The following is a 12,275-nucleotide window of genomic DNA, read 5'->3' on the forward strand; positions in this document are numbered from 1 at the left end:
GACACCTTTCTCAGCAACTTTTCTGTTCAATCAGCAGAATTGGCATTACGATCCACCCAATGTTTTCCTTGTCTACCCCGTTAAACTTCAGGCTCTCGTGTTTTGCTGAATGATCTTTTACTCAGCAGATCACCCTAGTAGATAACCAGAATTACAGTCTCTAGAATTGTAGGTCAGAATGTAAATTGGGCCACAGATGGTAAGCACAATTGCATTAGCTTAAAACTATCTAGTCGAGTATAACCTAAAACTAGCTTAATTAAAATGCCACAGCCCATACTGATTTTTCTTTTGGAATATAGATAAGAGAATAAATCATTATGCAAATACTTTTACTTTTAATACTTAAAGTACATTTAAAAGCAGGTACTTTTTACTTTTACTTAAGTAGGGTTGTCATTGTGGTACTTTTACTAAAGTAAATATTTCTCTGTGTATTTGTACTTTTACTTAAGTACTGAGTTTCAGTACTTCCTCCACCACTGCCAATGTTAGCCTACAGACCAGTTTCCATAGTGCATATCTTATCAACAGTTTGAATGTTGTGTGTGTTTCTGCTCATTGACAAATACCGTTCAGCACAATGATTCATGCCCAATTAATTTCACCTGTTAAAGTGTTCGCCTTTGTTACACTATTTGGTTTCTTTATGTAGCCTATGATAAACACCATATGGCCAAATATGTGACTCAGCTAATGTTATAGGCTATACAATTTCCCCTCTTAAAGACAAGCTGGTGTAGCTTATTAGACTAGGCTACTAAAATGCACCGACGGTAGCCTTGGCTATGTGTAAAGTAAGCTATCGCATGATTTCATGCACGTAAGTTCATGCATCTGTCCAGGGATGGATTACTGCACGGGCCTACCGGGCCCAGGCCCAGGGGCCCAAGGGGTCAGGGGGCCCTGAAGCCTTTGCATGGAATCATTGCCTCAATATCAACAAATCAGGATGAAGGCTAGAATCTGATTAAATTTAGTATTGGCCATCCCCAAAATGAACCAGAATGCAGGAAATCACATCAAAAAAATGTAAAAATTTCTGGGGGAGGACCCCCAACCCCCCCCTCCCACATATATGACAATAAGTGGGGGGCCCTTAATACATCTGGGCCCAGGGGCCCGAAAGTTCATAATCCGCCCATGCATCTGTCAAGTTCGCACAGTTAAAAATTGACACTTCATTCACGATCAAGGTGATTCACGCAGCTGGGTGAAATGTAAGTACAACTGCAGCCGCTTGGGGGCAGCATAGTCCACTGTGGCGTTCTACGGTCGAACCAGACGGCGCATTCGACAGCAAGGGCTGTGATTGGCCGAGTTTTCAGTGCGTTTCTGTGTGTTTTTAGCAGCCCCTGCAACATGCTAGTCCACTGTAGCCTAAGCTTTGTACATAATATTAAACATAGTTTTGGATTCAGTGGCAAGATTTCTTGATTGTACAGTGCCTGTCTCTCAGTAATGTTTTAAAATGAGAGCTTCGTCAGCTGGCAGTAGGCTACTTTGTCGGTAGTCATGAGAAGTTAAACTTGCTAACAGAACATAAATATGCTGCCCAGAAACCTTGTGAATAGTTCTGATTTTTTTTTTTTACTATACTAACGAGGTTGAAATATAGACTTTGCCTACAGCATCTCCATAACAGTAATGTTAACAAAATGACGGCATTCATATGACAAAGAAAAACGAATTCGGTCACTCAAGACTGTGCCACAGCAACCAGTGTAGGCTACAGTCCTACCCAAAAGGCCTACTCGAAGCAGATGGCGTTGTCTGACGGTCGAAAGTGGGTTAATGCGATATTTCCAGAGCAGGTCTGCAACTTTCAGGCAGTTCTGAGTTGAATCTAGGCAGGAGCAGAGCCATATAAAGGCCTAGGCCTATTGTTATCATTTTTGCAAGGTGTTGCTCCTGGCAATACTTGTTTATAAGGCGTTTGGTGATTAATTGATAGCTGTTAAACGTTCTTTATAATGGCGCTTATCTGGGGAGTAAAAGCGACTGTTAGCTGTTACAACTGTAGGCTACAATGATTGCAATACAAAAATATCGGCGTGTTAGTTTAGTTAGTTTTGTGATGTTTTGCACTTTTTGCCTCATGTGTTTTCAGGTTTGAGGGTTTTGGCAAGATTGACCTTGGTTAGACTCTGCATATGTTATTTCTCCGTATGGAAAATAAAGTCAATTTTCGACACCACGTCTGTTATTAGTTCAATAACAAGTGTTGCTTGTTAAAACATGTGACTAGTGAAACTCAAATGATTTTAGAAATATTTAGCCAAAGCCAAAAAGTGTTAGAGAGAAGGAGAGACGCCGGTGCAGCTCAGATGTCTTCTTAATTTTCTTTATTCTCAAAAACATCGACACATCGAAACGTTAGTCAAAGTTTAATAATGTTCTGCACCTTTTACTAAAGGATAAAGAAAATTAAGAAGACATCTGAGCTGCACCGCGTCTCTCCTTCTCTCTAAAACAGGGGTGTCAAACATATGACCCGCACGATGATTTTGAATGGCCCGCACGTCAGTCCCTCAACAACGAGAGAAAACTTCCCTGGTGTAGGCTTACAGGCTATAATCAATTAGGGACTGTTCAGTGGCTACCGGAGGAGTTTTGGGAGCGTTAGTCAAAAAGACCCTCCCTCGCCAGCAAGAAATGTTTCTATGACCCTCCAAAGTGATTGAGAAAAAACGCATGACCCTCCCCAGTCCCAACAATTTAGGCTATTGATGTCTTCTGTAGGCTACTGGGTCAATTTGGGAGCTTGCATGCTACGATTCCTTCCTTGAAATGCCTTGAAAAGGCTGTCGTTTGCACAATTTCACAAATAATCACGGGACGAAACAAACCTGTAAACTTTTCCGGGTTTATCGGCGTATTTTAACTTTTTCCTCGCTGTCTTAGGAGGAGCTGCAGGGCCGTCGCAAGGGGTCGCGAGGCCCCAGCGAACTTGACAGATGCATGAACTTCGTGCATGAAATCATCGCGATAGCTTACTTTACACATAGCCAAGGCTACCGTCGGTGCATTTTAATAGTAGCCTAGTCTAATAAGCTACACCAGCTTGTCTTTAAGAGGGGAAATTGTATAGCCTATAACATTAGCTGAGTCACATATTTGGCCAAATGGTGTTTATCATAGGCTACATCACGAAAACCAAATAGTGTAACAAAGGCTTAACACTTTAACAGGGGAATTAATTGGGCATGAATCATTGTGCTGAACGGTATTTGTCAATGAGTAGAAACACACACAACATTCAAACTGTTGATAAGATGTGCACTATGGAAACTGGTCTGTAGGCTAACATTGGACAAATAAATGACACTGACTCGCCATATCTTGCTTTGCCGCAAACTCAGCAATGAAATCATAGGCCAGTTTGCAGGTAGCATAACGTCTTTTCCAATTAATAGAAGGGAGAGCCCAGTCTCTCCTGTGAAATTGAGATTCTAACACACCCTCTCGCTTTCTCTCTCTCCATCCCTGCGCACGATGCTTTCTTAAAGGAGCTGCACCATCTTACAACAATTGCATCTACATTTTCATATTAGAATGTTTTGTCAAGTGTAAGCTTAAACTACCGTGATCAATTTAAGTTCCGTGCCCCGCTGAAAGTCTCATGTGCTTATCGTTACACTATCAAATCTATCTTTGTCAAGTAACCGTGACAAATAGGGTATGATATATAAACTCACGCTATTGTATTATCATATACATGTATGTTTGGTAATGGCTCAGCTTTCTCTGATTGTTGTATTCACTTGGAAACTGCATCATGGAAGCAGTAAGTCAAGTCGCATCAAAAATAGTAGTGGCAGAACTCCAAAGTGACACCTTGTGGTTGTTTGTGTCAACTGCAGTTTGTGCCATTTCTGCTGAGAAAATGGGGTGCGTGATTCCTGAAGGAACCCGTCCAAACTTAACTGGGGCTCACTGTAAGCTTTGCAAATAAACTCAGACATATTTTGGTTACAATGACGGGGTTCCGTTTGTAAAGTGTTTGTGTCAGTAACGTTTTGAAATTAGCACTTCGCCAGCAACCAGTACTTTGTGGGCAGTTGTGCTAAAGTTCGCTTGCTAACATAACTTAAACTGGCTGGTAGACACCTCACAAATAACTAGGTCAATGGATTTTACTGTCTATTTCTGGATACTTTGTACAAAATCAAGAAAAGGCCAAACAAATAAGATTAATATTGGCACGACAGTCTATGGGGTTTGCCATTCTACATACATTTGAGTACTGTTTCGGACAAAGATGCAGGCGCGGTGAATTGCACCACGATGCAAAGCAACCCGACGCAGAATCATAAAAGGGTCACAACGCCGTAGGAGTGGCGGCATAGCTATGCCGTGGAGTTGACTCAGTTGAGCTCTTTATACTCCAAATATGGTACATGAATGTCGAAAGGGAAGTGTGCTGCACTCATGTCACTTGTGTCCACAGTGCTTAAAAGCGCCATTCAGCCGACCGGGAGTTCAGAACTGCGTTGGTGTTTATTATCTCTTTTTTAAAATTTGATTTGGTTTGTGTGATTTGTGAGATCATTCACATTAGTGGCAATCATAGAATTTGATTGACCCTACACACACACACAGAACGTGATGGTTGTCATAGGTTTCTATTTCATATTTCGGAATTCATATAAACTTTTATATTATTTAGCCTAGCTTCAGATTTTATGATCTGCATAATTACTAATAGCTAAACATATTTAGTAATTTCAATACATCATATTGATATTTAAATTATTAGGCTACACTTGTCTTTAATATCATCACATTTGGGGTGTGTAGGCTAAATCTAATCGAGTGCCTGTCTCTTCAAGGAGAACGTGAAGAGCTTTAGCTTTCAGTCTCACGGTTTTAGGCTAGTGAAAAATAGTTTTTGCAACTGCAAGGATATGTGGATTCAATTCATCATGTTTGCTATGTCATTAGATAAAATAAATCTTCAACAAACTAAAAAGTCAAAGAAAATCTTTCTAGGATGATAGAAGAGATATCTGGTGTCTCGCAATGTTCATTTCTATGAGTATGGAAATGCACCATAGCACCATCTTTTATGTCTTTGCATTATGCAGGCTTCATTCACAAATACATTAGCCTACATAAACAGAATATAGGAACAGGAAAATGTCTCCGATCCAGGCTTGAAATTTCACCATTTTAGGGCCTTCAGTTGGGCATATTTGGTGGGGGGCACAAAGGCCAAATGTCAGGGCACCAAGGCCAAAGTTAACTATACAGTAGTAGGCTACAAAAATGATCAAGTTGTATTTAGTCTATTCACAGCAGTAGATCTGCATCACTGTATGAAACATTACAAAAACATGAAACATGACATATTACATAGAACTGTAAATCTAATACATCTGATCATCTAATATTTACAGATATCTAGGCTATAGTTAACATTTATTTTATATTTTTGCCTGTTATGAAATCATGTATTGAACAATTTAAGCACAGCTCAGCTTTAAGAAACTCAAATAGCCTAGATGCATGCTTAGCATTTTGTGATCAATAAGGCTACTTTAACAAACTCCGCTGTCCTCTGATTTTAATATTTACCAATATCTAGGTGATATTTGTAACATTTATTTTGTATTTTGCCTGTTATGAAATCATGTAAAACAATTTAAACACATTGTAAAACTTAAAGCCCAAATTTGGAGACATCCATGCTTGTCGAAATTTGCTGCAAATTCAAAACTGGATTACTTTGGAACGGCTAACTGTACAGGGGACTGCTTTACACCTTTGTGTTCGGTAAGGTCTGCTGTTTATTCTGATATATGGTTTGTCTTGTGTTGAACGAAGTGTTCGTGACCGAGGTGAATGGGTAGGGAGACTGGCGCAGAACCTTAAGTAGAATTTATGATTAAATTGAATTATATTATTTACTTTTCTCGCGAACCGTTCACCACAGCAATTAGCGGCTAACATTGTTTAAAAGCTGAGAAAAAGCTCTTTCATGTGATGTGATACTTGTGATGTCTGTGTGATGAGTCGGATACTTCGCGAGTGGTTCAACTGAGAAGAATGGGTGAATTTGGACGCACTTTCTTTCTTGCTGTGCGCTGTCACTTTCTCCACTGCGTAAAAGACTAAATTAATTTGCGCTGTGAATGCTAAGATTATTTTGACATGACATATAGAGGAAGAGCAGCTTCACAGAAGAGAACTTCTGATGGCAAATTTGAGGAAAAGTTGGTAAACCACCCTACTTACCTAATTTGAGGGTGCTGATTCTGAATATTTTGTTTACCAAGCTCAATTCTGAGATCTAAGCTGCATAATCAGCATTTTAACATAAAATAGCGATTTTTCTTTTTTGCTTATTTTTTTAAATTGGGTTGATTTCAAAAGTAATCACTAAAACCAAATAAAAGTGTTCTCTAAATACATGTTTGAGCATTAAAGAAGCCAAACTATAGTTTATTAACATATTTAATGGGAACATGATTACAGTTAACATGTAATAAACTCGGAAATTCTAATCAAAACACAACCATAATTTTTATTGCCAACATAGTGAGTCACTCATGTGGTGTTTAATGCCTTTCATCACAATAACAAGTTGCACAGATAACCTTCAACTCAGAATATAGCCTACAGTACATATGAACTTAAATAGCGGGAATAAGCCTAATGCAGAACTGCATCTACCATCAGCAACAACCGACAAGTAAAAAACATTTTACTTCCAGTATATATATTGAAGTGTGAAGTGGAAATAAGTCTATATATATATGTGTGTGTGTGTGTGTGTGTATATATATATATATATATATATATATATATATATATATATATATATATATATATATATATATATATATGTATATGTATATATATATATATATATATATGTGTGTGTGTGTGTGTGTGTGTGTGTGTGTGTGTGTGTGTGTGTGTGTGTGTGTGTGTGTGTGTGTGTGTGTGTGTGTGTATATGTATATTGCCTCCATACCAGAGCTTGATGATGTGCTCTTCTAATATGCCATTGAGCAGCATCACTTGGTGGTGGTAGAGCCTCCGATCCTCGACATCTAGAAAACAGAGTGGCTCTGGCATAGTGTTGTCACAATACCAAAAAGTATGACTTCGATACAATGCCTGCCATAAATATCTTGATACTCGATACTGAAACGATATCCAAATCCTAAAATATCTGGAAAAGAAAGGACTCAGGCCTCCTCCAAGTGTATTGAGTCATTTGTGTTGAATTTGGTGCACTTTTGGTCAATTCTGGGTTTTAAACTTCTAAACTTTCTACATAATTATTATTTTTGGAGTCAGCAAAAATAGTAGTTTGTGTGTGATTTAAGTCATTTATTGTTTGTTATAGCTCATTTATATTGTGTGGTGTTTTGGCAATAAATTACCTTTAAATAGCCAAAGTAGGCTAGATCAAGTTCAGTGTTCAAATTACTGCATGCAAATCACTTAATGCTGCTAATCTTTAGGCCATCTGATGTAGGCTACCCTCGGCCTTCCTGTGTTTATGGGATTTCTTTGACAGTTGCAAAGGGGAAAAAAGTGAAGATAGTCTTCTTTGCTCCCAGTGTAATTTAATAAGGACGTTTCAACCACTCAGGTCTTAATCAGATAGGCCTATACACCATTATCTGTTTTGCTACCATATAACAAATACCAAATAACAATACGAAAGTTTCTCACAAACATTCCTGCATACCCTTAAATGTGCTGTAGTCAGATGGGTGTCCTAAACACATACTGTAACTAGATCTTGAGCATCTATTACCAGTGTTGAATGAGCAGTTTTTGCAGTGATCACTACTGGACATTCCACATTGCTAGACAGCACCTGTGAGGATAGACTTATTTCCACTTCACAAATAACCATCACTATCTGTAAATACAGGAACATTAATCAGTTCATAGCTGAGGATTTGTCCTAGGTCCACTTTCCTTTCAGCATCATATGCAGTAATAATGCACTGGAGAATGTTTCTTTTTGTTGCACTATAAAGGATATCTTGTCTAAATTCTTTGCAAATAATGCAATCTCCATAGCACTCTTCAGCACTCCTCAAACATGCACATTCTTCCATTTTTCTGCAGTGAGATGTTTTAACTAGGCAAGCACAGTCGCCTTTACAGTTAAAAAAATACAGTGTAAATCCTCTGTAAAGACTGACAACTGTTCATAATAGTTAGTGACAAAGGACTTTCTACAGAAAAATGAGCAGTCACCTACAGTACTTTTCTATCAATTTATTATCAAGGAATCTATTTTGTTTCTAAACGTCATACTGACTTTTATCTATTATTTCAATTTATATTTTAATTTAAGCTTATTTTCACTTGCTACTTGAGGGTCATTGGGGCAATTCCTGTCCTGTCCTACAACATATCTGATACATAAAGAGTATATTAATGCCTTATTTTTTGCAATTCCTATGATATCTGATGGCAAAACCAAAAAGTATGTGAATTATGCTAATTAGCAAGCTTAAAACTCAAAATTGAGCTTGGTAAACAAAATATTTGAATTCAGCACCCTCAAATTGTGTGAAATGGCCCCTTTACCAACTTTTCCTCAAATTTGCCAACAGGACTTTTTCTGAACGTTTGTTAGCTATCTGCTCTCCCTCGAATAGGCTAAATAAAAATCGCTATTAGTCGGATGCAAAGCAGAATATTGAAAGAAGGGGGCACCAAGGCCACTGTGGCCTGTAAACCTCTGATTTTCAATGGGGCATCACGGCCATGGCCGTCGTGGCCACCGTGAAATTCCTACCCTGTTCAGATCCATTGTTTATTGCGACTGCAAGATTGGTAGCCCAATTAACACTCAGTGATGGTGACTTCTATTCTGTGCTATAGCCTAGCGACTGTCCGTGCGGCACACCCTTATTCAACATGACTCCTAACTTTGGTTAAAAAATTACAGAAGCTAGGTTTAGTTATGACAATATCCTGGGTAATACCCTAACAGCTAATGCTATTTTACACAGTACAATTCACATTTGAAAGCCTGGTCACCAGTTGCCAGTTTGTATGGCTAGTTATTTTGCCTACTTAGACTCTGTAAAATGAAAAAGCTTAGTATGTCCCCTTTTTGGGTGGCATAGCTGATCTACAAACCACAAAAAGGGGCAAACATGTACATGCTGAAGGGCAAAGGGAATATCAAAATGTTTTACTCTGGTAACTTAACATTGTCTGTAGCCTGTGCTTTGACACTCTCTGTGTGTGTAGCGTGCGTGTCAGATAACCCCGGTTATCCGGTTCGGTTTTTCAGCCAATCAAATGACGACATTTCTTGTACTGCCGTGCTGTGCCGTGTCATAATGATCAGCAGCACAAATGAGTTTGCTAAAATATTGGTGGGGACAATTTTGTCATCTTAAAATTTTGATTAGGACTAGTCCTTAGCGTCCCACCCTAAATCTATGCCCATGGTAGCAGCTAAAGGGGATTGTTGATAACAGAACAAGTGACGATGCAAAAAAAAATCTTTGGCGGCATGCGATTAAAAAAATGTAACGCGTTATACTTGCCCCTTAATTAACGTGTGATTAACGCGCTAACGCTGACAGCCCTAATAAAAACATAAGCGCAGCATAACCACTGACTCCAGCCAGTCTCCAGAAAGTGTACAATTTCCTTTAACATTCTACGTGGAATTTACAAAACCTTTGTCTATTCATGTTGTTCAATTGGGTCACCACCAACTGTAATTTGCAGTGCCCTAAAACAGAACTGTATAATTGGGGGCCAAGCAGCGAAGCTGCGAAGGCACCCATTGTGTTTCTACGTTTTCCTATTATTATTATTATTATTATTCCGTCATGGAAGTCTATGGCAGCCCATAGAACTGTCTGGTAAAAAGTTGTAAAATTTGGCACACAAATTAGGCAAAGTCCCATGATTAATTTTACCAAGTTTCAAGTTGGCACCTTGAGCGCTCTAGCGCCACCAACAGGCCAAAGTTGGACGTGCGTTCACGCACGTAACTTTTGACCTGTTGACCCGATTGTCAAAAATGAGGTATTGTTGGAATCCTTGGCCCATGCCGAGTTCAACGCACCCTATGACGTCATTTTCCGCCATTTTGGATTTTATCGAAAGTGAAACTAAAGTTTCACGCCTCACATAGTTTGTCCGATTTTCACGAAACTTAGTATATATGATCTTCAGACCAAGCCGCACAAATGTTATCCCTTTTCGTCTTCGGAAATAAAACAGCTGTCCCGTAACAGCCAATCGAAATTTGTGGTGAAGCCGCCAAACAGGAAGTGAGCTCATATCTCCGCAACTATTTCATGTATCATAACCAGACTTAGTACGTAGACTCATGACTACATCAGGAGGATATTCAAATACTTTAGTGATCTTTGACCTCTAGGGGGCGCTGCAATTAGGAACAATGTGTTTTGGCCTGTAGCTGCTGTTGTGTTTGGAATTAAAATGTACTAGTGGGGTCTGTTGATACAATCGGAGGTCCTTAGGCTGACCCAAACAAAACTGTGATGTCATCCTAATTGATTCGGCCGCCATATTGGATTTAATAAAAAAACACCTAAAAGTTTTCACAGGTCACAAAGTTTGTCTGGTTGACACCAAATTTGACACACATAATCTTCAGTCCAAGCCTCAAAAAAGTTATCCCTTTTTGTCTTCAAACCTAAAACCGTTTGCCCGTAACAGCCAATCAAATTTGGCAGTGAAGCCACCAAACAGGAAGTGAAGGGATATCTCAGTAATCAAATCACGTATCAAAACCAAACTTGTTACATGGGCTCAGAACCCAATTAGGAGGAGGCTCATTAAATATAATGACTTTTGACCTATAGGTGGTGCTATAATTCCTAGAGATACAGGAAATTAGCTCATATCTCAGTAATGCCTTTACATATCAAAACCAAACTTGGTATATGGACTAGGGACCCGATCCTGAGGACACACAATACATTGGGTGTACTTTGACCACTAGGGGCGTTATAATTAGTAAGACTTTCTCGTATTGACACAAAACTTGGTACGTTGATTCATGAACACATCCTAAGGACCCACAATACATTTGGTGATGTTTGACCACTAGGGGCGGTATGATTAGCACTTTCACCTATCGCAACCAAACTTAGTATGTGGACTTGGGACTACATCCTGAGGATGCACAATTAATTTGGTGTGCTTTGACCACTAGGGGTGCTATAATTATCAACACTTTCACAGATGTAAACCAAACTTGGTGTGTGGAGTCATGACCCCATATTAAGACTGCACAATTATTTTGATGGCCTTTCACCACTAGGGGTGCTATAATTATCAACACTTTCACCGATTTAAACCAAACTTGGTATGTGGTCTTAGGAGTACATCTTGAGGACACACAATACATTCAGTGAATTTTGAATCCAGTCCAGTCCAATCCAATCCAATCCCAACTCCTGCTCAACTGCTTATCTGATTGGCCCCCTCATTGCTGCTTGCAGCTATATTTTTTATTTACAATTAATTTAAAATTTCAGACTTAAAGTGTACACACAGAGTCTATTATTTTAATATTTCGCATTCTATTTTGTGCTCACATCACACAGGTTCATGCAGTGACTTTCAGTATAGCTTATTGACTTCTGAGTGAATGATGGAGTTGCCAAATGTAGCCAAGAAAGAGATAGTTTTGGGTAAAAGAGACAGGGAGAACTCGATTTGAAGCAGATAATAGCCTTTGTTCATTCATGGGACTGTGCATTGGATTGAGAGGTGTTGGGGAAATGAAAGCTCACGGCCATCCTTCCCATCCCTTGTCTATTCTACTTGTTCTATTCTGATTATTGTGCAGTCGAACCACTGATGAAACACATAGGAGTTGGTTGGGCTCATCAGTTCACCCATCCACCCCACCACATAACACACACAAACACACACACGCAACCACCCTTTGCTCCCACATATTGGACGCGAGTTATGCAATTTGGGCGGACTGTTGTAGCCTAACAACTTGAAGGGTAGGCTAGGGTAATTTTAAAATGTTACGTGCCAAAATGTTATATGCTATAAAACGACCATAGCCTATATCATGTAGGCTACAAAACCATTTCACACGCATGCATACGTCAAAAGTCAAGTTATCTGCTAAGGAGCGGAGGGCATAGCCTACCATCAGTACCAGCCTGTAGAAATGAGCATGGGATAAAATCGCACTGCTGCAACAAGTGGTTAAAATTTATCAGCTTGTATGGCGATGATCAACACACAGCAAAAGCTATGCTAAATAATGATAGCCTGCCATT

General features: G+C 39.2%; 1 protein-coding gene across 2 annotated transcripts in view; it reads left to right on the forward strand.

The window, feature by feature from the left end:
- The window catches only part of LOC125304164 (transcription factor TFIIIB component B'' homolog), a 102,444-nt gene that overhangs the window by 51,457 nt on the left and 38,712 nt on the right, over positions 1-12,275 (forward strand). The window lies entirely within an intron of this gene.

The sequence above is a fragment of the Alosa alosa genome, chromosome 12 (genome assembly GCF_017589495.1).
Source record: "Alosa alosa isolate M-15738 ecotype Scorff River chromosome 12, AALO_Geno_1.1, whole genome shotgun sequence".
NCBI classification, from domain to species: Eukaryota; Metazoa; Chordata; class Actinopteri; order Clupeiformes; family Clupeidae; genus Alosa; species Alosa alosa.